Here is a 27,695-nt window from a genome sequence, read left to right on the forward strand (position 1 = left end):
GTTGACAGTCGACCAATTGTTTACATTTCTGTAATACCTTGGCAGAAGGTGTTGTGTGTTATCAAAACCACTTGTCACCCCTTACTAAAATGCTCTACCATTTAAAAATTGTAAATAGGGACACCGGGGTGGCTCAGTTGGTTAAGCGTCTGCCTTCAGCTCATGTCATGGTCCTGGGATCCTGGGATCAAGCCCCACATTGGGCTCCCTGCTCAGAGGGGAGTCAGCTTCTCCCTCTCCCTCGGCCACTCCCCCTGCTGTGCTCTCTCTCTATCAAATATATAAATAAGATTTTTTTTTTTAAAGTTCCTCCAGTAGGAAAGAAGGCCTGCCACTCAGCCTGCATAGGGGTAGGGAGGAATTCCTTTGACCCCCACACCAGGCATCTTGAAAATCCCACTAGCTTCAGCCTGAGGCAGAAGACCCTTGGGGTCCCTTCCATCCTGGGCACTGGTCACAGACATTTCCGAGTAGTCCTTCCCTCCAAAGCAAAATGAAGTTGTTTTAGCAACAGGTAACTTCACTCTTCCTCCATTGTAACAGGCCCCCCAGAGCTCCCCCTCAGCATTGAGTCACATTCTGTCTGGGGTTTGTCTCCTTCTCCAGCTTGTGGACGCTTTGGTAGATCTTTCCCGTCTGCATGTCCTAGTCAAAGGTGCCCATGGAGCAAGACGGACTGTCAGTGTCATAGAAGATGTTGTGGTCCAGGGGCCAATCCAAAGCACGGGAGATGTCCACCTGGTCAAAGTACTTTTCCACACAGTGGTCAGGAAAGAGGGAGTACAGGGATCCCTTGTGCTGCTCTAGAACAGCCAGGGTGGTCTCAGCTGTGGTGCTAGCCAAGTACCTCTCAGTGGGCTCCAACTGCCCGTCATTGAACAGATTGTTTTTCTTGTCTTATCTGCTGCAGCCAGCATGACCACTGACTGATCTTCCCAGTTCAAACCATAGACTTGTTCCAATGGTAGCGGCGTAGCCTCCTGACTGGTGAAGAGCCACAGAGCTGGCAGGGGCATTGACGGTCACTTGCTGCACTCACATGCTGAGCAGACACCACTGGCAAACCTTTTCTGCAGGAATATCTATGAAGAGCAGAGAGTTGGACTCCTCCTCCCCCACCTGGAGTCTCGTCGCCCTGGCAGCTCTTTGATGGAATGCACTCAGGCTTAATGGAAGACCTTGTCCTGGGGGCCATCTTGGTGCTAATGACTGTGGGAGAGCTGACTCAGGACTATATTTCTATTTAGTCTTCTCTGAAAGAGTCTTTGAAAATGAGTAACTCTCGATGTTGGTGTCTGTGGTAGTAATGAGACCGAGGTCTCACAACTACCACATGGTAAAGCTAGAGTTTGATCTTTGGCGCTCTCTCCTGACAGCTATGTGACCCTGAGTCACAGCCACCTTGTCAGAACCTTACACTAGTTTCTATCTGGATTTGGATCACTTGGTTGGTTCATGAGGCAAAGTTGAGCTCAGGCTGGAAAGTGGCCCACCAGCCTGGGATATTCAGTGTGTGCCGTGGGCATTGTCAGTGTGTGTGTGTGTGTGTGTGTGTGTGTGTGTGTGTGTGTATTTTAAAGAAGGAAAAGAGAATACATATCAATCTAGAAAGTCAGTTCGATTCAGTTCAGTTAAGGGGTACCTGGCTGGCTCAGTCAGTGGAGTCTGTGACTCAGTCCTGAGGTTGTAAGTTCAGACCTCACAGTGGGTGTAGAGATTACTTAAAAATAAGAAATGTGGGGTGCCTGGGTGGCTCAGTAGGTTAAGTGTCTGCCTTCGGCTCAAGTCATGATACCAGAGTCCTGGATCGAGCCCTGTACTGGGCTCCCTGTTCAGTGGGGAACCTGCTTTCCCTCTCCCTCTGCTGCTCCCCCTGCTTATACTCTATCTCTGCCAAATAAATAAATAAAATGTTTTTTTAAAAAAAGAAAAATAAATAAATAAATATATCCTGGAACTCCTGGGTAGCTCTTGGTTGAGCATCTGACTCTTGATTTCAACTCAGGTCATGATCTCAGGTCATGAGATCATGCCCTGCATCAAGCTTTCTTAAGGTTCCCTCTCAGCCTCTCCCTTTGCCCTTCCCTCCTGTACTTGCTCTGTCTCTCTCTCTCTCAAATAAAATAAATTAAAAATCTTTTTAAAAATATAGTTCAGAGAGTTGCTATTGCATTTTTGAGGAAATGATGTATTAGTTAGCTTTGGTGTGGTAACAAACATGCCTCCTCCCCTAAACTCAGTGACTTACAACATTATGCATTTCTCATTCACATTGCATGTTTCTATCTAGGATGGCTCTGCTTCTTGTATCTTCTCATTCCAGAACCAACCTGAAGGATCAATCCCCTATTGAGGATATGCCATTTTTACTGCGAAGGGAAACAAGCAACAGACAGAGTTGAATCATCTAATGGCTCTTAAAGTTTCTGCTTGACTGTGGTAACTATAAGTCCTCCTCATGTTCCACTGTCCAAAGCAGTCATATTGACAATGGGTTAGGAAGTACACTCTACCTTCAGGAAGACACTGCAGATTACACATATAATCCTCTTACAGGGAAGAGAGCAGGTGGTTGGAATCAATAATCCAAGTGCCTGAATATTCTAATATGTTCACTGTTGCTGCAGGAGAGTATAGGAATATTGCTGTTATTTTTCTATTCTCATATCTTCCATTTTTACAGTATTTATATAATTTTCATAATTCAACATCTGTTCTATTAGGGTACACTACAGTGTCCATTACCTGGCCTTTAGTACATTGGAGACATTGGATAACTATGAAAATCGTACCATTTATTTTGCACCTGTCAATCTCTCCACTTGGTTTCTTTTTGAACAGAGCTCAGACTGCTTCACGCCTACATTTCTTTACTGTGTTTGTGATTGACTCCTGGACCCTTAAAAGCATTAGTGAAAATATATGTATAAAAGAAGCTGACATGTTCTAGATAGTCACAAAGACTGCTCAAATCTGAATCGTGTATTATTTGGGTAGATAAAAATTTCAGTGCAACAAAATAAAAACATTTGATTTTATTTATGGTATTTTATTTTATAATTCAACTTTTGTTACAAAAAGAATAAATGTTCATTTTAGGAAATTACAAAAATATAAAAAAGCCAAAACCAGTGGGTAAATTCACTAGTCATCTCACCACCCCAACATAATCACTGTTACCATTTTAGTGAATATATTTTCAGTGATGGGGCATCTGGGTGGCTCAGCCAGTTAAACGACTGCCTTCGGCTCAGGTCATGATCCCAGGGTCCTGGGATTGAGTCCCACATCCGACCCCTCACTTGGCGGGAGCCTGCTTCTCCCTCTCCCTCTGGCTGCTGCTCCCCCTGTTTGTGCTCCCTCTCCATGTAAGATAAATACAAACAAAATCTTTAAAAATATTTTTTTTCAGGGTGCCTGGGTGGCTCACTCGTTAAGTGTCTGCCTTCAGCTCAGGTCATGATCCCAGGGTCCTGAGATCAATCTCCCTGCTCAGCGGAAAGCCTGCTTCTTCCTCTCTCACTCCCCCTGCTTGTGTTCCCTTTCTGACTGTGTCTCTCTCTGTCAAATAAAAAAAAAGATCCTTAAAAAAAAAAAGAATATATTTTTCAGTGATATTTCTAGTATATGTAAATGTGTAAAAATGTATAAAATGTATAAAATATTTAAAAATGTATAAAAATGGGGTGCCTGGGTGGCTCAGTGGTTTAAAGCCTCTGCCTTCAGCTCAGGTCATGATCCTAGGGTCCTGGGATCGAGCCCTGCATCGGGCTCTCTGCTCAGCAGGGAGCCTGCTTCTCTCTCTCTCTCTCTCTCTGCCTACTTGTGATCTCTGTCTGTCAAATAAATAAATAAAAATCTTAAAAAAAGTATAAAAAAATCATGTTGTGCTTGACTAGTTTCACTTCTCATATGATGTGACTAGTTGTTGATGCCATTAGGTATTACACCACATTATTAGTGGTTGCACAATATCCTATCCTAAACATAATTTGTTTAACTAGTTCTCTATTAATTATCAATGATTCTATTATAAATTTCCTCATAAATGAATAATTTCAAACAGCCACGATTAAAATTTCCATAGACCAGCTTTCTAGGATGGGAAATGCTGGAGCAAATGCTTGTATGTAATTTTCAGCGCCAGCCACAGTATTGAATTACAAGAAAAGTATTCAAAAGTCATTCTATTTTGACAAACAAACAAAGAAAAAAGAGACAAACCAAAAAAATAGTCTCTTAACTATAGAGAACAAACTGATGGTCACCAGAGGAGAGATGGGTGGGGGGATGGGGGAAATAGGCAAAGGAAATTAAGAAGACACTCATGATGATGAGTGCTAAGTGATGTACAGAATTTTTTTTATATGTTTCCTTTTAAGATTTTATTTATTTCAGACAAGAGAGAGTGAGAGAGAGAGAGAGAAAGATAGCATGAGCAAGGGGAGGAGCAGAGGGAGAAGCAGGCTCCCTACCGAGCAAGGAGCCCAATCATGACCTGAGCTGAAGGCAGATGCTTAGCTGACTGAGCTACCCAGGCAACCCTAGAATTGCTGAATCACCATATTGTACAACTAAAACTAATATAACACTATACGTTAATTATACTGGTATTAAAATAAACATTTAAAAAAATTCATTGTGGGGTGCCTGGGTGGCTCAGTGGGTTAAACCTCTGCCTTCAGCCCAGGTCATGATCTTGGGGTCCTGAGATCGAGCCCCACATCGGCTCCCTGCTCAGTGGGGAGCCTGCTTCCCCCTCTCTCTCTGCCTGCCTCTCTGCCTACTTGTGATCTCTATCTGTCAAATAAATAAATTAAATCTTTTTAAAAAATAATTGTATTTTGGTGTCTAATATATGATTGTAGATCATCTGTACTATTAGGCTTCTTGCATTCCTCAATCCTCTAAAGAAGTGCCAAGCTATTACATGATTTTAAAACAAGTGAAGAACTCTCACTTTCAGAAATAGTGAACTAAGTAATTCAGAACTAACCTCCTATTGAAGACAACTAAAATAATTCATATGAACTATAAAAAGCTTTCTCCTAAAAACAGAAAAATGCTAACAAGTAACAAGGAATCACCTTGCCAATCATTGGCAAGAGACAATTGCACAGAAAAAGTGAACAGTCAGAGAAGAGAACTCAGTTTGGGGGCCGCTTTTGCAATCAGCAGAGTAGCTAAAAAGCTGAGGGAGCTAAGGTCATGTATGTTAGAATCTCAGGCTTTTCAAGGCAGAGTCAGTCCTGGAAAACCACTCCAAGCTCAGGACTGTAATCCTGAGTGGCTGCACCCTGGAAGTAAGAGTAAACTGAAAATAAACTAGCTTTCTCCTGTGCTTCAGCTCAATTTCAAGTACTCTGAGTGATTCAGAAAAATCTCAAGCACTGAAAATGCTTGTGGTGCATCTGGATTGCTAGTAGGGCCCCTCACATTTGCCAAAATCAATGGAAACCCTTTCTGTAAGAAGATGATATTATCCTAGTCTTAACATCACTCCAACAAATTTTTCAAGTACAGTTTTCAGCACACTATCAAAGATAATCAGAATAGAAGGAGACAAAATAAGAACAAGAGCCAGCATAAACACTAGACAATAGACTTTCAACAGTCCAGACAGTGGGGTCATTAGACATAAATCAGAAAAAAAAAAAATCTTAGTATGGTCAGTAGGATACAAATTGAATTTTTTTTTTCTAGGTTGTATTTATTTATTTGACAGACAGCAATCACAAGTAGGCAGAGAGGCAGGCAGAGAGAGAGGAGGAAGCAGGCTCCCTGCTGAGCAGAGAGCCCGATGCGGGGCTCGATCCCAGGACCCTGAGATCTTGACCCGAGCCGAAGGCAGAGGCCTAACCCACTGAGCCACCCAGGCACCCCACAAATTGAATTTTTGATACAAAATTGGAAACTAAACAAAACATAAATTGGGGTGCCTGGCTGGCTGAGTCAGTACAGCATGAGATTCTTGATCTCAAGATTGTGAGTACAAACCCAATGTTGGGTGGAGATGTTACTTTAAAATAAAGTCTTGGGGTGCCTGGATAGCTCAGTTGTTGAGCGTGTGCCTTCGGCTTGGGTCATGATCCTTTTGTCTTGGGATCAAGCCCCACACTGGGCTCCCTGCTTGGTGGGAAGCCTGCTTCTCTCTCTCCCACTCCCCCTGCTTGTGTTCCCTCTCTCACTGAGTCTCTCTCTGTCAAAAAGATAAATAAATAAATAAATAAATAAATGAAGTCTTGGCTATTGTGAGTGCTGTGAATTGTGGAAGACTGATGATTCACAGACCTGTACCCCTGAAGCAAATAATACATTATATGTTAGTAAAATAAAAAATAATAATAAAAATTAAAATAAAAAAATAAAGTCTTGGGGCACTTGGTAGCTCAGCTGGTTAAGCGTCTGCCATTGGTTCAGGTCTCAGGGTCCTGGGATCGAGCCCCATGTCCCCTGCTCAGCAGGGAGTCCTCCTGATGAAGTTCTAGAACCTAGGTGGGGTTCGGTGGGGTGAGGTCCGGAGCTGATGACCAAGAAAGAAGAATTCTTGAGACATCTTTGGTGCAAAATGGTGGTTTATTAAAGCACGGGGACAGGACCCATGGGCACGAAGAGCTGCTGCCCTGGGTTGTGAGGATGGCAGGTTAAGTACCCTGCGGTTGGGGGAAGGTGAGGGGAAAGGGAGGTTTCAACGGAGCTTTCATATGCTAAAGAGGGCCTACAAGGTGCAGGGATACCGGAGGTCTTGCGGGCTTGATCAATGTTGTCTTTTGGCGAGCCATTAACATCAAGATAGTTGGGAGATTCGTGGTGGGATGTCACAATCCTGCTATCAAGCATCTTTGTTAGTGAGATTTAGGTATAGAAGAAACTTTACTTACTTTTCCTTCTACCCCAGCCTCCCCCAGTTTTGTTTACGGAGGGGAGGGTGACATTAAGGCCTGAGGAACTGAGTTATTTGCCTCTGGAAATTGTGCTATTGATAATGTAACTTCTTTCTTTGTAGATCTCTAGGACATTTGTAAACCAAGGGAGACTCCTGTCCTGCAGGATTGTGATCTCTGCAAGTTAACAATTTGTTTCTCGTTTATGGCAGTCAGGGGTGCCTGAGGAATGTCACATATATTACCAAGGAGAGGGGAGCGGGTGGAGAGGGGGTGCAAGGTGCCAGCTTTTGCTTTGTCCTCAGCCAGCCTCCTGCTCCCTCATCACTCCTCTTCCTCCCCCTGCTCATGCTCTCTGTCTCTCAAATAAATAAATAAAATCTTTTAAAAATAAAATATAAAATAGAATAAGATAAAATCTTAAAAAACAACCACCATAAATTGAAGATTCAAAAGCCAATAAATATAATGGCACAAATTAAGAACTCAAGATATGGGTCTAAAAACAGATTAGATGAAGAAGATAGCTTTGAAGAACCATTCAGAATTAGAAAATTCACATGTATTTAGACTTTTAGTTTCTGTAGGTTATATTATGAATCATAGGTTTGTTTAACATTTTTCAGCTGCTCAGGGCCTCTATTGCCCCCAAGATCTTGATACCTTTCATCAGAGATGACTTTCCTCCTTGTCTGCAGGGTCATCTGTAATATTTGCTGCAGTGTTTCTTATCAGTTCTTCCCAGTCTGAGAAGCCATACCCAGGCTCAGAAGCTACGGACACCAGGGTAGTCCCATTCTCTCCTAGACCCAGCTGTGCTGGTATCCCTTCTTCCCTCCATCGGAACCCAGACCCAAGGTGTCTCTGCTCCCGGTTTCACCCTATAACAGATACATCCTTCCTGGGGAAGTGGAATGTCCCTTCCCATTGTCCCAGAGTTGCTCCTCCCTCTCTCAAAGGCAAATCACTCCTTCTTCTCTGGAATACAGCTCTTACCTATTTTCCTGACCAGGGAAGCCTTATTATGTGACTAAAAGTCTTGTCAATCAGGAAAAAAAGGAGGGGCGTGCTTGAGGGTGGGGACTGTTCAGGGAGGAAAACAACATCCTCTTCTGAGATCAGAAGGCCTGGGCCCCCAGAGGGTCAGAATGGACTTGTAACAGTACAACCTGGCCCACTGTCCCACCCCCATTTTGACCTTGACTGTGGAGTACAGGAAGGCCCTGTGCCCAAGGGAATCCACCCTGTCACCTCTGGTCACCTTCAAAGCCTGCTGTAAGGACCCTCACCAGCATGGGGTGGGGCGGAAGGGCCCTCAGCGAGCAACCTCAGTACATCCATCCTGCCACTGGGTGGCACTGTGACTCCTCAGAGAGGGAACAGCGCCCACGGGGAGACTGACCACAAAAAGGACTGGGAATAACATGCCTGCCCTAATGCGCTGGGCATTGTGGTTACAAAAAAGTACAAGAAATGGTTCCTGCCACCCGTGAGCCCATGGTGGGACAGATAAATACATGGATAATGGATTAATTGCTCCAACAACCCATTCCAGCTGTGGAGCTCAGGGAAGGAGGAGGCACTTGAGCCTTGATGCAGAATTGGCCATTCTAGGACAGGCTGGCTGTGATGGTGCTGACTCCCAGGGCACACCCCACAGATGGGGATGGGGGAGGTTCACGGACTCCCAGCAAGGAATGGCAGGTAGGGGGCTGGGGGCTGGGGGCGCCTGGCACAGGTGAGGAAGGATGGATATCTGTGCACAGGATTTCAGCACCAACAAGCTCAGGTGCTCTTTGTGTCCATGGAGCACTTAGCTCAGAGATGTGGTGAGGCCCCTGGTACTCCCACGACTAGAAAATGCTGGAAGATCCTGGCAGGAGCGGAAGACTACTGGCATCCTGTCCTCTTGCTGTGCTTTTCTGGGCTCAGCCTCCAGTTCTGGCACTGGTCCCATCTTGCTGCAGGATCCGGGGTCAGACACCACAGCTCTCTGGCCTCCGTGACTGTTTGTGTACAAGGGATCTTTCATATGCACAAATATGTTGAAAAATGAAAAAGTTTAGTCAGAAGCCACAGAGCAGGGGAAAAAATAAGCCAAAGAGCATCAAGAACTACTCATGCTGTTTCCTGCTGCCCTGGTCTTTTTGGAGATGGGGCCACTGGGGAGGAGGACTCCCTTGGCTCCCTTCAGGCCTGGGCAGGACCCAATAGAAAACCAGATTGTATCTATTTGTCCTTGGAGAACAGCCCATCTCCACAAAGTCTGTAAAATTTAATAAGCAGAACTTTGCAGCAAGGAAACAATTTAATATCTGGTATATACGTTTTCATTAAAATCTTAAAGATGGAACAAAGACTCTGTTTTCAAATTTTCAAATTTCCTATTCAGAAGTTAACTTATTATGGTGTTGAAATCCACATGGAAACAGTTGAACTGAAATGAGCTTCCTAAAACAAAACACAAGTAGTAATGGACTGGCAAGTTTGAGACTAATGACTTCAAACCCTGGATGCTGGGCAAGGCCTCAGCCTGACTCTGGTCCACACGCACAACTATCAGAAGGGGGTGCCCGTTGTGTCCCTTATTCCCCGCCACCACCACCACCATAGGAATCCGGGGACCAGCAAGGGTGCTCAGGGCTCCAGGCCAGTGCAGACAGTACTATTTCAATATATTTCAATATCAAAATATTTCAATTTCAGATACTCCCCACCTCCTTTTGTAATTTACAAATGAAGCTGATAAGAGGTGATAAGGCACTTGGAGACACCCAGTGTTTGTCAGGGAAGAGGCTCCTCTTTATACTCCCCTCTACCAGTGTCCAGCCCCAGAGCCAAACCTGCCCAGCTCAAACTGGGGCACCCAGGTAACCTTTTAGAGAGATTATTCCCCTCCACCTAGTGAGGATTCCAGAAGAGGCACAAGGGGCTTTGCATAGCAAAGTGCATAGCATGCACATCCTTTTCATTAAAAGGTGTATTACAGTTCTGTTAAATTACAGTTTTCCAAAGATGCTTTTATACGCACATTTCACTGCAAACAACATAAATGTTATGCAATTATTTGAATAATGATGAAAGGGAAGAGAGGAAGCCTGGGGAGAGGTAATGGGGATTAAGGGAGATAAAGTCCTTCCAGTCCTACCCTCTCCTCTGCTTTTGTCCATTTGCTCCTAATCTGTTACTTTTTTAAAGTATAAAGAATCATGCCGCAATAAGTCAAGAAAAGCCTTGGCCCGGGCTTTGGAGTACACCACCACAGTCAGAAGGTATGTAATTACATCCCCAAACTGACAAGAAATCAGCACACACTAGACTAGGTACAGAAAGCTCCAGCTTTATGCACAGAAAACTGGCCTTGGAGGAGGGGTGATTGAGTTTTCAGAAAGTATGATATGACGACCACACACACAGATTTATTATCTGCAACTGTATGTCCCAGAAGAGGCTTTTGGGGGACACGAGAAGTTCTCTATTCCTCATCTGTCTTGCAGAATGCTTCTAATCTCTTTGCAGAGTATCCTAGCACCCCTGATTTCCCTTTATACATTTTAGGTATGTAATTTAGAGCAAGTGATATTGTATCTGGTCTTCCCATCAATCAGAGCTTACGGTTGACTTTGACATTGTCAGTACCTTGGTCATGTATAATCCTCAACACAAAAAGAACATAAACTAAATTTTTAAAAATGAGTGGTAAAAGACACGAAAAATACAATTCATAAAAGGTTAAGAAATGCCCAGTGTTAGGTGAAACTGTCCCTCACCTTTTATGACTATGCATATAATCTGATACAACTGAGAATAGTTTCAAAATGTTTCCGTGTGTATGCTCTGATAAGCAATTCCACTTCTCCAAATGTATCCTATGGAAACATCCGCTCAACTAAACAGAGACAGATGTACAAGGATTTTCGTTGTAGCTTTATATAGTATAGGAAATTTATTATAGAAAAACTGGGAAAAAGCATAAAAGTCCCTCAAGAGCAGACTGGGACTTCTCCAAGCCTCAGCCAGACGCGGGGAGCAGAGCCAGCAGGACTGAGCGCTGAGTGCCCCTCTCGCTCCTGCGGAGCCCCTGCCGGGACCCTCTGTGCGACTGGTAACCGGCGCACAGCCCCTTCTTGGACGGGGCCTTCCAGCTGGCCGGGCTGCCCCAGGAGCGCGCGAAGTGTGTGGTTCGGCCACAGCAGCTGGCGGGGCTATGTGCGCCCGCTGCCTGGGGCGGCGCTGGAGGGGCCTGCCCCGCCGCTGCCGCGGTGGCTGTCCCCGCCTGTAGCCCTGGGCTCTGCCCGCAGCTCCAAAGCGCGCCTCAGAGATTCCGCAGACGGTCAATCGCTGGCGTGTCCCTGGACGTCCACCGCTTCGCGCCCAGGAGTTGACAGTCAAGACCAACGACTTCGTGGTGGCGATCACCCGCAAGCACGGAGAGGCAGAAGGAGCATGGCCAAATCTCGCGGTGCCTCACTAGAAAATACACATTGCTCCACATCCCATCCCCCACCCCCTCCCCTCTGAAACCCTCAGTTCCTTTCCTGGAGCCCATAGTCTCTCATTGTTTGTCTCCCTCTCTGATCCCTGCCCCCTTCAGTTTTCCCTTCATTCTCCTTTTGTCCTCTGTTCTATTCCTTCTGTTCCACATATGAGTGAAACCAGATGATAATTGTCTTTCTCTGCTTGACTTACTTCACTTAGCATAATCTCGTAGGTTCACCCATGAGCATGCAAATAGTGGGTAATGGCTGAGTAATATTCCATTGTATGTATGAACCGCATCTTTATCCATCCATCTGTTGAAGGACACCGAAGCTCTTTCCACAGTTTGGCTATTGTGGCCATTGCTGCTATGAACATTGGGGTGCATATGGCCCTTCTTTTCACCAAACCTGTATCTTTGGGGTAAATACCTAGCTAGTAGTGCAATTGCTGTGTCATAGGGTAGCTCTATTTTTAACTTTTTGAGGAACCTCCATACTGTTTTCCAAAGTGGCTGCACCAGCTCTCATTCCCACCAGCAGTGTGTCAGAGGGGAGAGGGTGAGGGGTTGGGGTAGCTGGGTGATGGTTAGTAAGGAGGACACACATTGTGATGAACACTGGGTGTTCTACGCAACTAATGATTCATGGAACACTACATCAAAAACTAATGATGTACTGTATGGTGACTAACTTAACGTAATTAAAAACTTAACGTAATTAAAAAAAAGAAAAGAAAAAATACATGCTTCTCCCTGCTGTGGACCCCACCCTGGTCTTCCCCTCCCCATTTCCTGAGGGCAGGCTCACGCTAGAGGTGCCAATGCCAAGGCCAGCCACCAAGTCATCAGAAGTCACTATCCCTGGGTACCTGGATGCCTCAGTGGGTTAAAGCCTCTGCCTTCGGCTCAGACCATGGTCATAGGGTCCTGGGATTGAGACGCTCAGCGGGGAGCCTGCTTCCCACCTCCCCCCTACCCCCGCCTGCTTCTATGCCTACTTGTGATCTCTCTCTCTCTGTCAAATAAATAAATAAAATCTTAAAAAAAAAAAAAAAAAGTCAGTATCCCTGTCATCTTTAAGGCACCTTAGAGCATGGGGACCCAAAAGCTGGGACGTCAGAGCAGCCTGGAGCCAAGGAATGGGCTTAGCCCTGCTGTCCACCTGTCACCTCTGTAGCCATTACTACCACCCACCAGTAGAGTTCAAAGCAACAACACCCCTCTCCCAAAAAATGTAGCTTGGTTAAACTATTGGTTAACCATACAATAGTCCAAGAGACAATTAAAAAGTATAAGGTAAATTCGTACCTCTTGATATACGCCAAGATGTCCTCAAAATACTGTCAAGTAAAAAAGGAAAGCAGATTAAAAACTAGTATAGTCCCTATGAGTTCTATGGAAACATATGAATCTATATATATATTGAAAACCTGGAAAGTTACACAGGTTAAATTTGTTAAATTTCCGTGATTGACTAGCTTTGGGATGGATTTAAATTTTCCTGTTCTCAGGGTGTCTGCGTGGCTCAGTCAGTGAAGTGTTTGCCTTTGGCTCGGGTCCTGATCCTGAGGTCCTGGGATTGAGCCCTGTATTGGGTTCCCTGCTCAGCCGTGAGCCTTCTTCTCCCTCTTCCTCTCCCCCTCCCCTGACTTGTGTTCTCTCTTCCTTCTCTCTCTCTCTCAAATAAATAAAATATTTTTTAAAAAGAAAATAAAAGTAATAAATTGTCCTGTTCACATCTGGATTTTTAAAAAAAACTTCTATAATATTTCTTAGTATTATGATCAGCTAAAAAAAAATAGGATTCCCAGTTGGGGAGAAAACAAATATTCCAACTCCCGAATCTTTGAACATTTTATGAGTTATCTACCTTCCTACAGGTCAGGGAGGAAGCCAATTGTATCATCTCAGTCTTATACATGGGTACCTTGAACCCCCAAAAGTATAGGGATCCTGGCCAGGATCACACAGACAGAAGCACATGTTCCCACCTCTTCCTCTAGATGTTTGACAATGAGCTTTGTTTTGTTTTGTTCTTTCTGGCAGCCATACTCTCTGCCCCAAGGATCTTCAGGCAGAGCAATGTTGGTATCCTGTATTTTCCTGTAACAAACACCGTCAATACCCTGCCTGTCCCCTCTTAACCTTTATCATTTCATTGCACATGGGCCTGACTTCTGAATGCCAGCAGCTGTAGATAATTGCCTGACAGCACTTTCTGGCTGCTGGAAACCACTCTGCCTTCAAAACAGTCCAGAAGTGATAGAGAGCTAATCCCTCCAGGTAGCAGCACTCTACTTAATCACAAGCAGCAGCTGCTCTATAAATACCCCCGTGCCCTCACACCTCAGGGGGGTAACACTGCAGCAGACATTCTACACTGGCTTTCCCAGTTCTGTAGTGGGACTGACTTCCAGATGCCTGCAATGGTAGCCTGCTTGGTAACATACCCTGTATTGACTTCCTTCCCACTTTCCCACTTCCTTACTAACATTTCTGGGAATCCCTTCCCAAATGGAACGCTTTCACTGAAATCCTTATCTCAATGAACAGTCTTGGGAAAACTGGGCAGCCACATGCCAAAGAAAGAAACTGGCCCAGAATCTTATACCATACACAAAAATTAACTCAAAATGGATTGAAGATTTGAATGCAAGTCATGAAACCGTAGAACTCCTAGGAAAAAAATACAGGCTGTAAGCAACTTGACATTGGTCCTGGCGATCATTTTCTGGATTTGACACCAAGAGCAACAAAAACAAAAATAAACATGTGAGACTACATCAAACTAAAAGCTTCTGCACAGCAAAGGAAATCATTAACAGAACAAAAAGACAGAGGCACCTGGGTGGCTCAGTCAGTTAAGCATCTGCCTTTGGCTCAGGTCATGATCTCGGGGTCCTGGGATAGAGCCCCGCACTGGGCTCCTTGCTCAATGGGGAACTTGCTTTTCCCTCTCCCCCTGTTTTTGTCCTTTCTTTCTCTCTGTCAAATAAACAAACAACTTTTTAAAAAATGAAAAGACAACTTACTAAATAAGGGTAAAAACTTTCAAATCATTTATGTATATGATTTTATCCTAATATATATACATAACCACTGATAAGGGGTAAATATCCAAAATATACAAAGAACTCTACAACTGAATAACAAAAAACAATCTAGTTAGGAAATGGGCAGAGGAATTGAATAGGCATTTTTCCAAAGAAGACATACAGGTGACAAACAGGTACATGAAAACATCCCCCAAATCGGGCACCTGGGTGGCTTAGTTGGCTGAGTGTCTAACTTTAGCTCAGGTCATGATCTTGGGGTCCTGAGATCAAGCCTGGTGCCAGGCTTTGGGACCAGCAGGGAGTCTGCTTCTCCTACTCTCTCTGTCCCTCTGCCCCACCCTCTGCTTGTTCTTTCTCTCTCTCTCTCCAATAAATAAATAACATCTTTAAAAAAAAAGAAAAGATGCTCAAAATCACTTATCAGTAGGGAAAAGCATGGGGCGCCTGGGTGGCTCAGTGGTTAAAGCCTCTGCCTTCGGCTCAGGTCATGATCCCAGGGTCCTGGGATCAAGCCCCGAGTCGGGCTTTCTGCTCAGCGGTGAGCCTGCTTCCCCCTCCTTCTCTCTGCATGCCTCTCTGCCCACTTGTGATCTCTCTCTGTCAAATAAATAAATAAAATCTTTAAAAAAAAATAGGGAAAAGCAAATCAAAACCATAATGAGATATCCCCCTTATACCTGGTTATTATAAAAAAGACAAGAAGTAACAAGTGTCGGCAAGGATGTAGAGAAAAGGGAACATATATGCACTGTTGGTGGGAATATACATTCGTATGGCCACTAGGGAAAACAGTACGGAAGTTCCTCAAAAAACTAAAAATAGAACTACCATATGATCCAACAATTTCACTTTGGTAAACTTATCTGAAGGTAACAAAAACACTAACTTGAAAGACACATACACTCTCATGTTCATTGCAGCATTACTTACAATAGCCAAGACATGGAAGCAAGCTAAGTGTTCATCAATAGATGAATGGATAAACAAAATGTGATATAAACAATGGAATATTATTTAGCCATAAAGAAGAAAAAGTCTTGCCATTTGCCATCAACAACATGGATGGAACTTGAAGACATCATACTAAATGAAATGTCAGATAGAGAAAGACAAATACTATATGATTTCATTTATAAGCGGAAGCTAAACAACAAAACAAAACAAACTCAAACTCACAGATACAGAGAACGGATTAGTGGTTGCCAGAGGTAGGGGTTGGGGAGGGAGGTGAGATAAGTGAAGGGGGTCGAAAGGTACAAATCCCCAGTCATAAGACAAGTCCTGGGGAGAAGATGTACAGCATGATGGCTAGAATTAATAATACTGTATTGTATTAGAAGTTGCTAAGAAAGTCGATCTTAAAATTGTCATCACACACAAAAAATCTGTAAAAAATCTGTAACTTACTGTGATCACTTCACCATACATACAAATATCGACTCACTACACTGCACACCTGAAACTAATTATATGTCAACTATCTCAATTTTAAAAAATAAAATGAAAAAGAAAAGACAGAAACAGAATAGTGTAAATAACATCCTACCTATTTTTGTAAGAAAAAGGGGGAGGATGGGCGCCTGGGTGGCTCAGTCATTAAACGTCTGCCTTCAACTCAGGTTATGATGCCAGGGTCCTGGGATGGAGCCCTGCATCAGGCTCCCTGCTCAGTGGGAAGCCTGCTTCCCTATCTCCCACTCCCCCTGCTTGTGTTCCCTCTCTTGCTGTGTCTCTATCAAATAAATAAATAAAATCTTTGAGGAAAAAAAAGGGAGAGAAGAACTTAGGTGGCTCAGTTGGTTGAGCATCTGCCTTTGGCTCAGGTCATGATCTCAGGTCCTGGCATTGAGCCCCGAATGGGGCTCCATGCTCAGCAGGGAGTCTGCTTGTCCCTCTCCCTCTATATACTATATTAGTTTCAGGTGTACAAAATAATGATTTAATATTTTACATATTGCAAAGTGATCATCACAGTAAGTCTAGTTAACATCCATCAGCACATATAGTTACAAAACTATTTGTATTGTGACGGGAACTTCTTTTTTTTTTAAGATTTACTTATTTTTTTTAAAGATTTTATTTATTTATTTGACAGAGAGAGAGAGATCACAAGCAGGCAGAGTGGCAGGCAGAGACAGAGAGGGAAGCAGGCTCCCTGCCGAGCAGAGAGCCCGATGTGGGGCTCGATCCCAAGACTGTGAGATCATGACCTGAGCCAAAGGCAGAGGATTTAACTCACTGAACCACCCAGGCGCCCCAAGATTTATTTACTAATTTGAGAGAGAGCGCTTGTGTGGAGGGATGGCAGGGGAAGGGGCAGAGGAGAGGGAGAGAGAAACTCAAGTAGATTGTACACTGAGCACAGAGCCGGAAGCTGGGCTTGATTCTAGCACCCTGGGATGACCACCCAAGCAGAAACCAAGAGTTGGAGACTCAACTGACTGTAGCACCCAGGTGCCCCATGATGAACTTCTATGATCTACTCTCTTAATAACTTCCCAATATACAATACAGTATTATTAGCTGTCGTCACCATTCTGTATACTACAACTTATATTTACCTTTACTTGCATAAATAACCACTGGAAGGATTCACAACAAAGAAATAAAAGAAAGTGGTTCTCTATAGAAGGCACGTGGGGAGGAGCACCTGGGTGGCTCAGTCAGTTAAGTGTCTGCCTTCATCTCAGGTCATGATCCCAGGAATCTGGGATCAAGCCTCTTATCAGGCTCCATGCTCGGAGGGGAGTCTGCTTCTCCCTCTCCACCTGCCCCTCCCCCTGCTTATACTCTCTCTCTCTCTAATAAATAAATTAAAAATCTTTTTTAAAAAAGGAAGAAAGCAGGTGGGGAGGTAATGGGCTGGATGGGGGCTTAAGTGCAACCAAGACTTTTAAGCACAAACTTTTTAATACTGTTGTGATATTTGAGGGAAGTGTTACCTTTATGAAAAAGTAAATTACAAAAACCAAACAACAATGGTATCATCAAATCTGGTAAGGATGCAATAAAATTATTTTACACACCCACACAGCCATCTCCATCCAAGCAAGCACCACTCATTGCCAACATCAGAGGTCATTTTTCAGTTGCTTTTTAAATTTTTTTTTTCTTTAAATCTTCTGGAACTCTGTGATGCATTGCAAGGAAATGTAATGTCTGGGTAATGACCAGCCCAGTAACACAGGCTGGGAGAAATCTAGGTGAAGATAGGTCCAGCTTCCTTTGCCCATAGGACATAGACTCATCTGACACACTATCAGTAGCTAATCAGCTGCATCCTCCCCAGAACCTGAAGTGGGAGCTAATGGTATCCAGAATCCTCTCTAGGTCATCAGCAGTAGCGAGGGCACCATCCACGTCCTGGGACTGCAAAGGTGTCCAGGGCTAACAGGAGGTCCAGGGGTAATATCCTGCACCCCATGCCGACTGACCACATATATGCAGCAGTGGTCTCCTTCCCCAGCTCTGGTTTCATTTTACAGCATCAACTGTTGCTGCCTTTCTGGCTGTATGGCTTCGAAGCCTTGGCCATGCCTATTTCCCAGGTCTGCGTCTCCAAGTCTCCTTCGACTCATTCTGTGCATCCCGTTTCCTTGGCTTCTGTTGCTTGCTGAACCTGACTCTGCATTAGGGGGTTCTCTAGGTGAAAGTCAGAGAAAATATGGGAACCAACAACCCAGCCGGCATCTCCAGACCTTTACCTTTGGCAAAAAACAAATGGGGAAGAGGGTAAAGCAGTCCCATAACTGCGTGCATGTGTACGTGCGTGTGCGTGTGTGCATATTACAGGGCAGCAGTGGGGGTGGCAGTCAGACAGGAGAACACAAGAGGCTTTCCTGAGAAGAGGCTGCTGGTCCCAGGTCCTGGGTCGATCTGGGTCTAAAGCCGGCTGGGAGAGGTTGACAGCTAGACACAGGTAATGGTTTTAACTAATTAGCGATAGGAGGTAAAAACTTGAAGTAGGACAGAGAATCTGTGAAAGGGAACTTTCTGCCACATAGTTAAGGTGTGAAATCGAATGATTTTTTAAAGATTTTATTTATACATTTATTTGAGAGAGAGAGAGAGCACAAACAGAGGGAGCAGCAGGCAGAAGGAGAGGGAGAAGCAAACTCCCCACTGAGCAGGGAACCCAATGCAGAGCTTGATCCCAGGACCCCAAGATCATGACCTGAGTCAAAGGCAGATGTTTAACTGACGGAGCCACCCAGGTGCCCTGAACTGTGTGATTTTTTTTTTTTTTAATAATGATCATTTGGGGCACGTGGATGGCTCATTTGTTAAGCATCTGCCTTCTGCTCCAATCGTGATCCTAGGGTCCTAGGATAGAGCCCTGCTTCAGGCTCCTTGTTCAGTAGGGAGCCTGCTTCTCCCTCTCTCTCCCCCCTGCCCCCACTTGTGTTCCCTCTCTCGCTGTTTCTCTTTGTCAAATAAATAAATAAAACCTTTAATTAAAAAAAAATAATGATCATCAGTTCATATGGCACTTCTGAACTTAAAAGACAGGTGGGACAAAGGACTGCAGGGGTGAAGGTATGTGTGATTGCTCCTCTGTATATATCCAGAAAGACTTGTCTTAGATCTGATTCATTTATTCATTTTACACGTGTTCACCGAGCAGATACAGAAGTGAATTAAAAATGTGTATCTCAATTCACTCCTCTGAAAACCCCGATAATACTTCAATAAAGGAATTTATAACTATTTTTTTCTTTCATTTGGGTCTACATATCTTTTGTATTGTGGTAAAATATATGTTATTTATTTATCATTTTATTTTTTATCTTTTTAGAATTTTTATCATTTTATTTTTATCATTTTATTTTTGTTGGGTCCATGGTCAAAGGAGCGAGACTGATACAAAGCGAAGGTCAAGCAAAGCTTTATTTCGCGCCAAGCATCGAGAATCAAACTGACCGGCCAGGGCCGTCTCTTGTAAAGAGGCAACCCCTCCCAGCCTCATAGACTAACTTTTATAGAGCAAAGTCCATGTGGTTGAGCCTGGCCACACACAGGTGGCCAATTGAATTACAATTCACCCTATGGTAGCTATTTGAACTAGCCTATCACTCTGGTCAGAATTGGCTCTGTTACCTCCCCCTGACCTGACACGTCCTGGTATATGGACTCTGTTATCAGGGGCTGGTCAGTCATATTTTACTGGTTTCCCAGACTTGTCTCTAGGTAAGTTCCTCTGGGGGGGCAGGGTCAATCTAAGTTTACTGCATAAACAACAAAATGGCTCGCTCTGGCTAAGTAGGCCCTTACATTTGTTTATTTTATCATTTTTGTTTTTTATTTTTTATTTTTTTTAAAGATTTTATTTATTTATTTATTTGACAGAGAGACAGAGATCACAAGTAGGCAGAGAGGCAGGCAGAGAGAGAGGGGGAAGAAGGCTCCCGGCTGAGCAGAGAGCCTCACTCGGGGCTCTATCCCAGGACCCTGGGATCATGACCCGAGCCTAAGGCAGAGGCTTAACCCACTGAGCCATCCAGGCGCCCCTCATTTTTGTTTTTTAATTATCATTATATTATCAAACATTTATCATTTTTAACCATTGCTAAGTATACATTTCAGTGGCGTTAAGCACATTCACAATGTTGTTCAGCCACTGCCACTATCCCTGTTGAGAACTTCTTTGTCATTCCAAACAGAAACCCCACGCCCATTGCACAATACCTTCACGTTCTTCCCTCCCTCCAACCGTAGCACCCCCATTCTATTTTCTGTCTCTGTAATTTTGCCTGTTCTACATACCTCACATAAGCAGAATCCTACAATATCTTTGTGTTTTTTTTTAATATGGCTTATTTCACTTAGTGTAATGTTTTCAAGGTTCATCCATGTATCAGAATCTCCTTTTTAAGGCTGAATAATATTTTGTAGCATAAATGTATCACAACTTGCTTATCCATTCGTCTGTTGATGGACACTTGGGTGGGGTCTACCTTCTGGCTTTGTGAAAAATGCCACTATGGATTTTGGTGTAGAGATATCTGTTCAAGTTCCTGCTTTCTGTTCTTTTGGGTACATGCCCAGAAGTGGGACAGCTGGATCATATGGTAATTCTATACTTGACAGTTTTGAGGAACCGCCCTCCTGTCTTCCACAGCAAGTGTGTCTTTTTGTTTCCCCACCAGCAATATGCAAGCGTTCCAAGTTCTCCACATCCCCACCAACATTTTCATCATTTATTTATTTGTATTTTTAAAAGTTTCTTTTTTTATGATTTTATTTATTTATTTGAGAGACAGGGAGAGAGAGCATGAAAGGGGAGAAGGTCAGAGGGAGAAGCAGACTCCCCATGGAGCTGGGAGCCCGATGTGGGACTCGATCACAGGACTCTGGGATCATGACCTGAGCTGAAGGCAGTCGTTTAACCACCTGAGCCACCCAGGTGCCCTATTTGTATTTTTAAAAAGATTTTATTTATTTGACGGAGACAGACACAGCGAGAGAGGAAACACAAGCAGGGGAGTAGGAGAGGGAGAAGCAGGCCTCCTACTGAGCAGGGAGCCCAATGTGGGGCTCAATCCCAGGACCCCAGGATCATGACCCCAGCTGAAGGCAGACACCCAACAACTGAGCCACCCAGGTACCCCACATTTTCATTTTTAAATAATAGTCATCTAAAAGAGTATGAAGTGGTATCTCATTGTGGTATAGTTACTTTTTTATGCATAACCTCAATAAGCAAAGGACACATATCCAAGCCTGTGTGATCTGACCCTTTTACTTCACATCTTGGTCCTTCTGAGGCCCAAGCACATTTGTTTTAACAAAGCAGAACGTTTCCCGAACATTAGCTTAGCTTAGATATGCAGCCTTTGGTGTTGAATGCCATGTATCTCACCTTCAGGCCCATACCCTGGAATCTTGCTTCAGGAAATTTGGGAAACTAAGCTCAAATAGGACCAACTCTGAGGTATAAAAATGTCCATGACAACATTTTCTTATAAAAACAAAAACAAAACCAAAAAAAAATCTAGAATAACATAAATGTACAATAGAGGAGTGCCAAGTAAATTTCATATACTTTTTTAAAAATTTTTAAAATTTTTTATAAACATATAATGTATTATTAGCCCCAGGGGTACAGGTCTGTGAATCGCCAGGTTTATACACTTCACAGCACTCACCATAGCACATACTTTACCCGATGTCCGTAACCCCACCCCCCTCTCCCTACTCCCTTCTCCCTGGCGACCCTCAGTTTGTTCTGTGAGATTAAGAGTCTCTTACGGCTTGTCTCCCTCCTGATCCCATCTTGTTTCATTTATTCTTTTCCTACCCCCCAAACTCCCCACATTGCCTCTCCACTTCCTCATATCAGGGAGATCATATGATAGTTGTCTTTCTCCGATTGACTTATTTCACTAAGCATAATACCCTCTAGTTCCATCCAAGTTGTCGCAAATGGCAAGATTTCATTTCTTTTGATGGCTGCATAGTATTCCATTGTATATATATACACCACATCTTCTTTATCCATTCATCTGTTGATGGACATCAACATAATATAAATCAATATAAATCAATCAACCCTATAAATCAATATAAATCAATATAAACATTCAGGTGCACGTACCCCTTCAGATCACTACGTTTGTATCTTTAGGGTAAATACCCAGTAGTGCAATTGCTGGGTCATAGGGTAGCTCTATTTTCAGCTTTTTGAGGAAACTCCATGCTGTTTTCCAGAGTGGTTGCACCAGCTTGCATTCCCACCAACAGTGTAGGAGGGTTCCCCTTTCTTCACATCCTCGCCAGCATCTGTCATTTCCTGACTTGTTAATTTTAGCCATTCTGACTGGTGTGAGGTGGTATCTCATTGTGGTTTTGATTTGTATTTCCCTGATGCCGAGTGATGTGGAGCACTTCTTTGCAGAAATGTCTGTTCATGTCCTCTGCCCATTTCTTGATTGGATTATTTGTTCTTTGGGTGTTGAGTTTGCTAAGCTCTTTATAGATTTTTGATACTAGACCTTTATCTGATATGTCATTTGCAAACATCTTCTCCCATTCTGTCAGTTGTCTTTTGGTTTTGTTAACTGTTTCCTTTGCTGTGCAAAAGCTTTTGATCTTGATGAAATCCCAATAGTTCATTTTTGCCCTTGCTTCTTTTGCCTTTGGCGATGTTCCTACGAAGAAGTTGATGCGGCTGAGGTCGAAGAGGTTGCTGCCTGTGTTCTCCTCAAGGATTTTGATGGATTCCTTTCTCACATTGAGGTCCTCCATCCATTTTGAGTCTATTTTCATGTGTGGTGTAAGGAAATAGTCCAATTTCATTTTTCTGCATGTGGCTGTCCAATTTTCCCAACACCATTTGTTGAAGAGGCTGTCTTTTTTCCATTGGACATTCTTTCCTGCTTTGTTGAAAATTAGTTGACCATAGAGTTGAGGGTCTATTTCTGGGCTCTCTATTCTGTTCCATTGATCTATGTGTCTGTTTTTGTGCCAGTACCATACTGTCTTGATGATGACAGCTTTGTAATAGAGCGTGAAGTCCGGAATTGTGATGCCACCAACTTTGGCTTTCTTTTTCAATATTCCTTTGGCTATTCGAGGTCTTTTCTGGTTCCATATAAATTTTAGGATTATTTGTTCCATTTCTTTGAAAAAAAAATGGATGGGATTTTGGTAGGGATTGCATTAAATGTGTAGATTGCTTTAGGTAGTATAGACATTTTCACAATATTTGTTCTTCCAATCCAGGAGCATGCAATGTTTTTCCATTTCTTTGTGTCTTCCTCAATTTCTTTCACAAGTACTTTGTAGTTTTCTGAGTATAGATTCTTTGCCCCTTTGGTTAGGTTTATTCCTAGGTATCTTATGGTTTTGGGTGTAATTGTAAATGGGATTGACTCCTTAATTTCTCTTTCTTCTGTCTTGTTGCTGGTGTAAAGAAATGCAACTGATTTCCGTGCATTAATTTTATATCCTGACACTTTACTGAATTCCTATACAAGTTCTAGTAATTTTGGAGAGGAGTCTTTTGGGTTTTCCACATATAGTATCATATCATCTGCAAAGAGTGATAGTTTGACTTCTTTGCTGATTCGGATGTCTTTTAATTTCTTCTTGTTGTCTGATTGCTGAGGCTAGGAGTTCCAGTACTATGTTGAATAGCAGTGGTGACAGTGGACATCCCTGCCATGTTCCTGACCTTAGGGGAAAAGCTCAGTTTTTCCCCATTGAGAATGATATTTGCTATGGGTTTTTCAGAGATGGCTTTGATGATATTGAGGTATGTGCCCTCTATCCCCACACTTCGAAGAGTTTTGATCAGGAAGGGATGCTGTACTTTGTCAAATGCTTTTTCAGCATCTATTAAGAGTATCATATGGCTCCTGTTCTTTCTTTTATTAATGTATTGTATCACATTGATTGATTTGCAGATGTTGAACCAACCTTGCAGCCCTGGAATAAATCCCACTTGGACATGGTGAATAATCCTTTTAATGTACTGTTGGATCCTATTGGCTAGTATTTTGTTGAGAATTTTCGCATCTGTGTTCATCAAGGATATTGGTCTGTAATTCTCTTTTTTGATGGGATCCTTGTCTGGTTGGGATCAAGGTGATGCTGGCCTCATAAAATGAGTTTGGAAGTTTTCCTTCCATTTCTATTTTTTGGAACAGTTTCAGGAGAACAGGAATTAATTCTTCTTTAAATGTTTGGTAGAATTCCCCTGGGAAGCCGTCTGGCCCTGGGCTTTTGTTTGTTTGGATATTTTTGATGACTGTTTCAATCTCCTTACTGGTTATGGGTCTGTTCCCAGGTGCCCCAAAGAAACTACTTTAAAGAGAGAGAGAGGGAGAGAAAGGTATCAGTGAACCAGACACTTGATTGAGGTTGGCTGATGAGTGACGGGCAAATATCAATTCTCATTTTTTATTGAGATATAATTGACATATAACATGGTGTAACTTTAAGGTGTACAGCATATTGATTTGATGCATTTATGCTACAATCTGACTGCCATTGTAGTGTTAGCTAATATCTCTGTCATGTCACATATTTATCGTTTCTTCTAGTGGTGAGAACAATTAAGATCTAAGCTCTTGGGGCACCTGGGTGGCTCAGTGGGTTAAGCCTCTGCCTTCGGCTCAGGTCATGATCTCAGGGTCCTGGAATCGAGCCCCACATCGGGCTCTCTTCTCAGCAGGGAGCCTCCTTCCTCCTCTTTCTCTGCCTGCCTCTCTGCCTACTTGTGATCTCTGCCTGTCAAATAAATAAATAAAACCTTAAAAAAAATCTAAGCTCTTAGTGAATTTAATGTTTATAATACATAATACACGTTTGTTGTCTCTAATCACTGTATGGTGTATTAGACCTCCAGGACAATTTATCTACTACTCTCCAGCATGTACCCTTAAGCAACATCTCTCCCATTCCCCATCCTCAGTCCCTGTCTTTTTGAATTTGTTTGTTTTTTGTGTTTTTTAGATTCCACACACACACACACACACACACATATATATATATATATATAGTATTTGTCTTTCTCTGCCTGACTTATTTCATTAGGCGTACTGTCACCAAGGCCCATCTATATTGTCACAAAAGGCAGGGTTTCCTTCTTTCTTGTGTCAGAAAAATATTCCCCCATATGATATAGCACATCTTCTTTAACCATTCTCCCATTCAGGGATGCTTAGTTTGTTTCTGTGGCTTGGCTATTTGTGCAATGATCGTAGGAGTGCAGATATCTCTTTTCCATCAGTTTTCATTTTTGTCTGACGGCACATCTCACTATGATTATAAAATTTATTCTGAATCTTCTGCCGGCATTTTTTGCCCAATTATATCTTTACGTGGGTTCCAAGAAAGGTGTGACTAAAACTGTGATGGCTAAATTCTAGGAGGCCTAGGTGATTCGTGCAATTTGGGTGGAAACCACTACTGAGGTTTTAACAGTTGGCGGGATGGGGACGTCCCAAATCCTCACATTTTTCCATGCACTAAACCACCACTAGATGCCGCTAGAGGCTTGCTATGCCTCCCAAGCGGGCTCTGTTTGCCTTCCTCTTCCCGAGGGGAAATGATGGACCTTTAAATGTTGTGTTAGGACACACTCACATGCATTTTTATGCCAAGTAAAGCTCCGTGAGTTGGAAGCACCACCTTTTTTACATCTTTTGAACAGAGCTTTGGAACTCAGGTCTACCTAGCATCTTCTCTGGGCCAGGCAGTCTTCATTCATTTTCCCATGTGATCTCTGTGCCTGGCATCTCCTGTTTGCCCCACCAGATCAGCTTTCCACCCCTCTCCCACCGTTGCGTGCCCCCAGGGGCTGAGCTGTGGAGAAAGAATTTGCCAGTTTATTCCTGCTATAGCTTCCCCTTGGGTTTGGTCAGTGGGAAGCTCCAGTAGGAGGCGGCAGGTGGGAGAAAGAGCCTTTGAGATGTTTGTTCCCCAGTTCTGCAGAACCCCCACTGGCTGGCTTTGTCCGGCCACCCACGGTTCCATCACCTGTAGAGCAGCCCTCCACACAGCCTCCCTGTCTCCACATTTTGTTCTTCAGGCCTGGGGAGGTGACAGACAGCCCTATTGTTCCTAGTGCCTCATCCCCAGTCTTGGAGTACAGCACTATGCCCCAGTGGTTACTCTACACCTTATTCACACCTTTGTCAACAGTCTTTTTATTACACTCTCCTCAAATTATCCCCATTGAGTGTGTCACCTGTTTACTGCCAGGACCCTGACTAATATAATCCCTAAAGAGATGAGGGTAACTCATCCAATTTGAGAGGTAGTAGGCAGCATGACTGGGCTGGGAAACAGGTCTGTCTGCATCGTTTGCCAGGTCAGACTGCACTGCTCAGGAAGGGCCAGACTTGAGCAGTGGGCACGTTGGACACCCAGGAATGGGTCTAGCACTGGGCATAGGGAACAAACTCTTCTGCTCCATGCCCTAGACCACTGCACATCCAGAGCCCATTCCTACTTCTGTCTCTCCCAAAGTTGGTGTGTGCCCTCCTCATTATTCAGCTGTCAAAGCATTTCCCCAGGAAGCCTTTGCTTACAGAGCCCAGAGTAGTCTCCCCCATGACTCCTGTGGTGGTTTTTAAAATATGCCCAGAAATTCTTGGAGATTCTCTCCATCAGGACTGGTGTTTAATTCTCCTTCCCTTGAATATGTGCTGTCCCTAGTAATTTGCTTCTAACCAGCAGAATACAGAAGTGATATGCCCTGACTTCTGAGGCTGGGTCACAAAATCAGATCAGTTTCTGCCTGCCTTTCTCCTCTTGGGTCATTAATTCATGAAAGCCAGCTGCCATACAGGAAGGAGACCCAGACAACATGGGGAGGCCACGTACAGGTGGCCCTTGCTGAAGTTCCAGCCATGAGAAAGACTCAGGCCCCAGCCATGGTTTGATTACAACCACATGAGAGATGCCACTGAGAACTGCCTGGCTGAGCCCAGTCAATGGGAAATGAGAGAGATAATAATAAAATGATTGCTATTGTTTTAGGTCACTAAGTTTTGAGATAACATATGACACAGCAGTAGAAAATTGATGAAGTCCCTTCTGCATAGAACCAACAGAACCAACAATATTGATTCTCTTTGGGGTGTCCAATATATTCTGAGACTATTCTCCTTTAATTCTCTCTTAAAATCTCCAAATTTGGGGTGCCTGACTGGCTCATTTGGTGCAGCATAAGACTCTTGATCTCAGAGTTGTGAGTTCAAGCCCCACATTGGGTGTGGAGCCTACTTTAAAAAAATTAACTAATTAAAATCTCCAAATTTCAAAAATAAATAACTCTGAATTTCCAATTTTTGTTGCATCATGATCTTGTCCTGGATTTTGTTCTTGGATACTTGAAAAGTTGATAACATCTTGGAATTTAATGTATCTGAATTTTGTTTCAGAATGGGTTCATGTTCTAGAACTTGCTCTTTCCACTTGGTAATATATTGTTGACAACTTTCCAAATGAGTAAATATAGATATCCCATGTTTTAAACAATGGCTGTGCAACATTAAGCCATGATTTTTATGAGTTTTCCCAAGCTGAACATGCCATCAAATAACCCCCACCCACGGGAGGATAGTGTGTTAGTTCGTTTGTTCCCTCACTCGCTCATTCAAAACCCTATGAAGTGTTCACTACACTCCTCATAGTGGTTTTGAGAATATCAAGAACTTCTTAGAACTCTAAGTCTAATTTTCTAGAGATAATTTTTCCTTAAGTTAGGGGAAATGGTCATCTTCCCTGGATAGCATTGAAGGTAATTGTTACAGACAGCCTTTAAGA

The 27,695-nt window shown here is 43.3% G+C and overlaps 1 pseudogene across 1 annotated transcript in view; it reads right to left on the bottom strand.

The window, feature by feature from the left end:
* Nucleotides 1–335: 335 nt before the first annotated feature.
* The window catches only part of LOC308355014 (regucalcin-like), a 53,294-nt pseudogene continuing 25,934 nt past the window's right edge, over nt 336–27,695 (bottom strand). The window contains exon 2 of the transcript in view: nt 336–1,144. The product of the transcript in view is annotated as a regucalcin-like (transcript). The remainder of the gene's footprint in view (nt 1,145–27,695) is intronic.

This window comes from Martes martes (assembly GCF_963455335.1).
Source record: "Martes martes genome assembly, chromosome: 14".
Classification (NCBI taxonomy): domain Eukaryota; kingdom Metazoa; phylum Chordata; class Mammalia; order Carnivora; family Mustelidae; genus Martes; species Martes martes.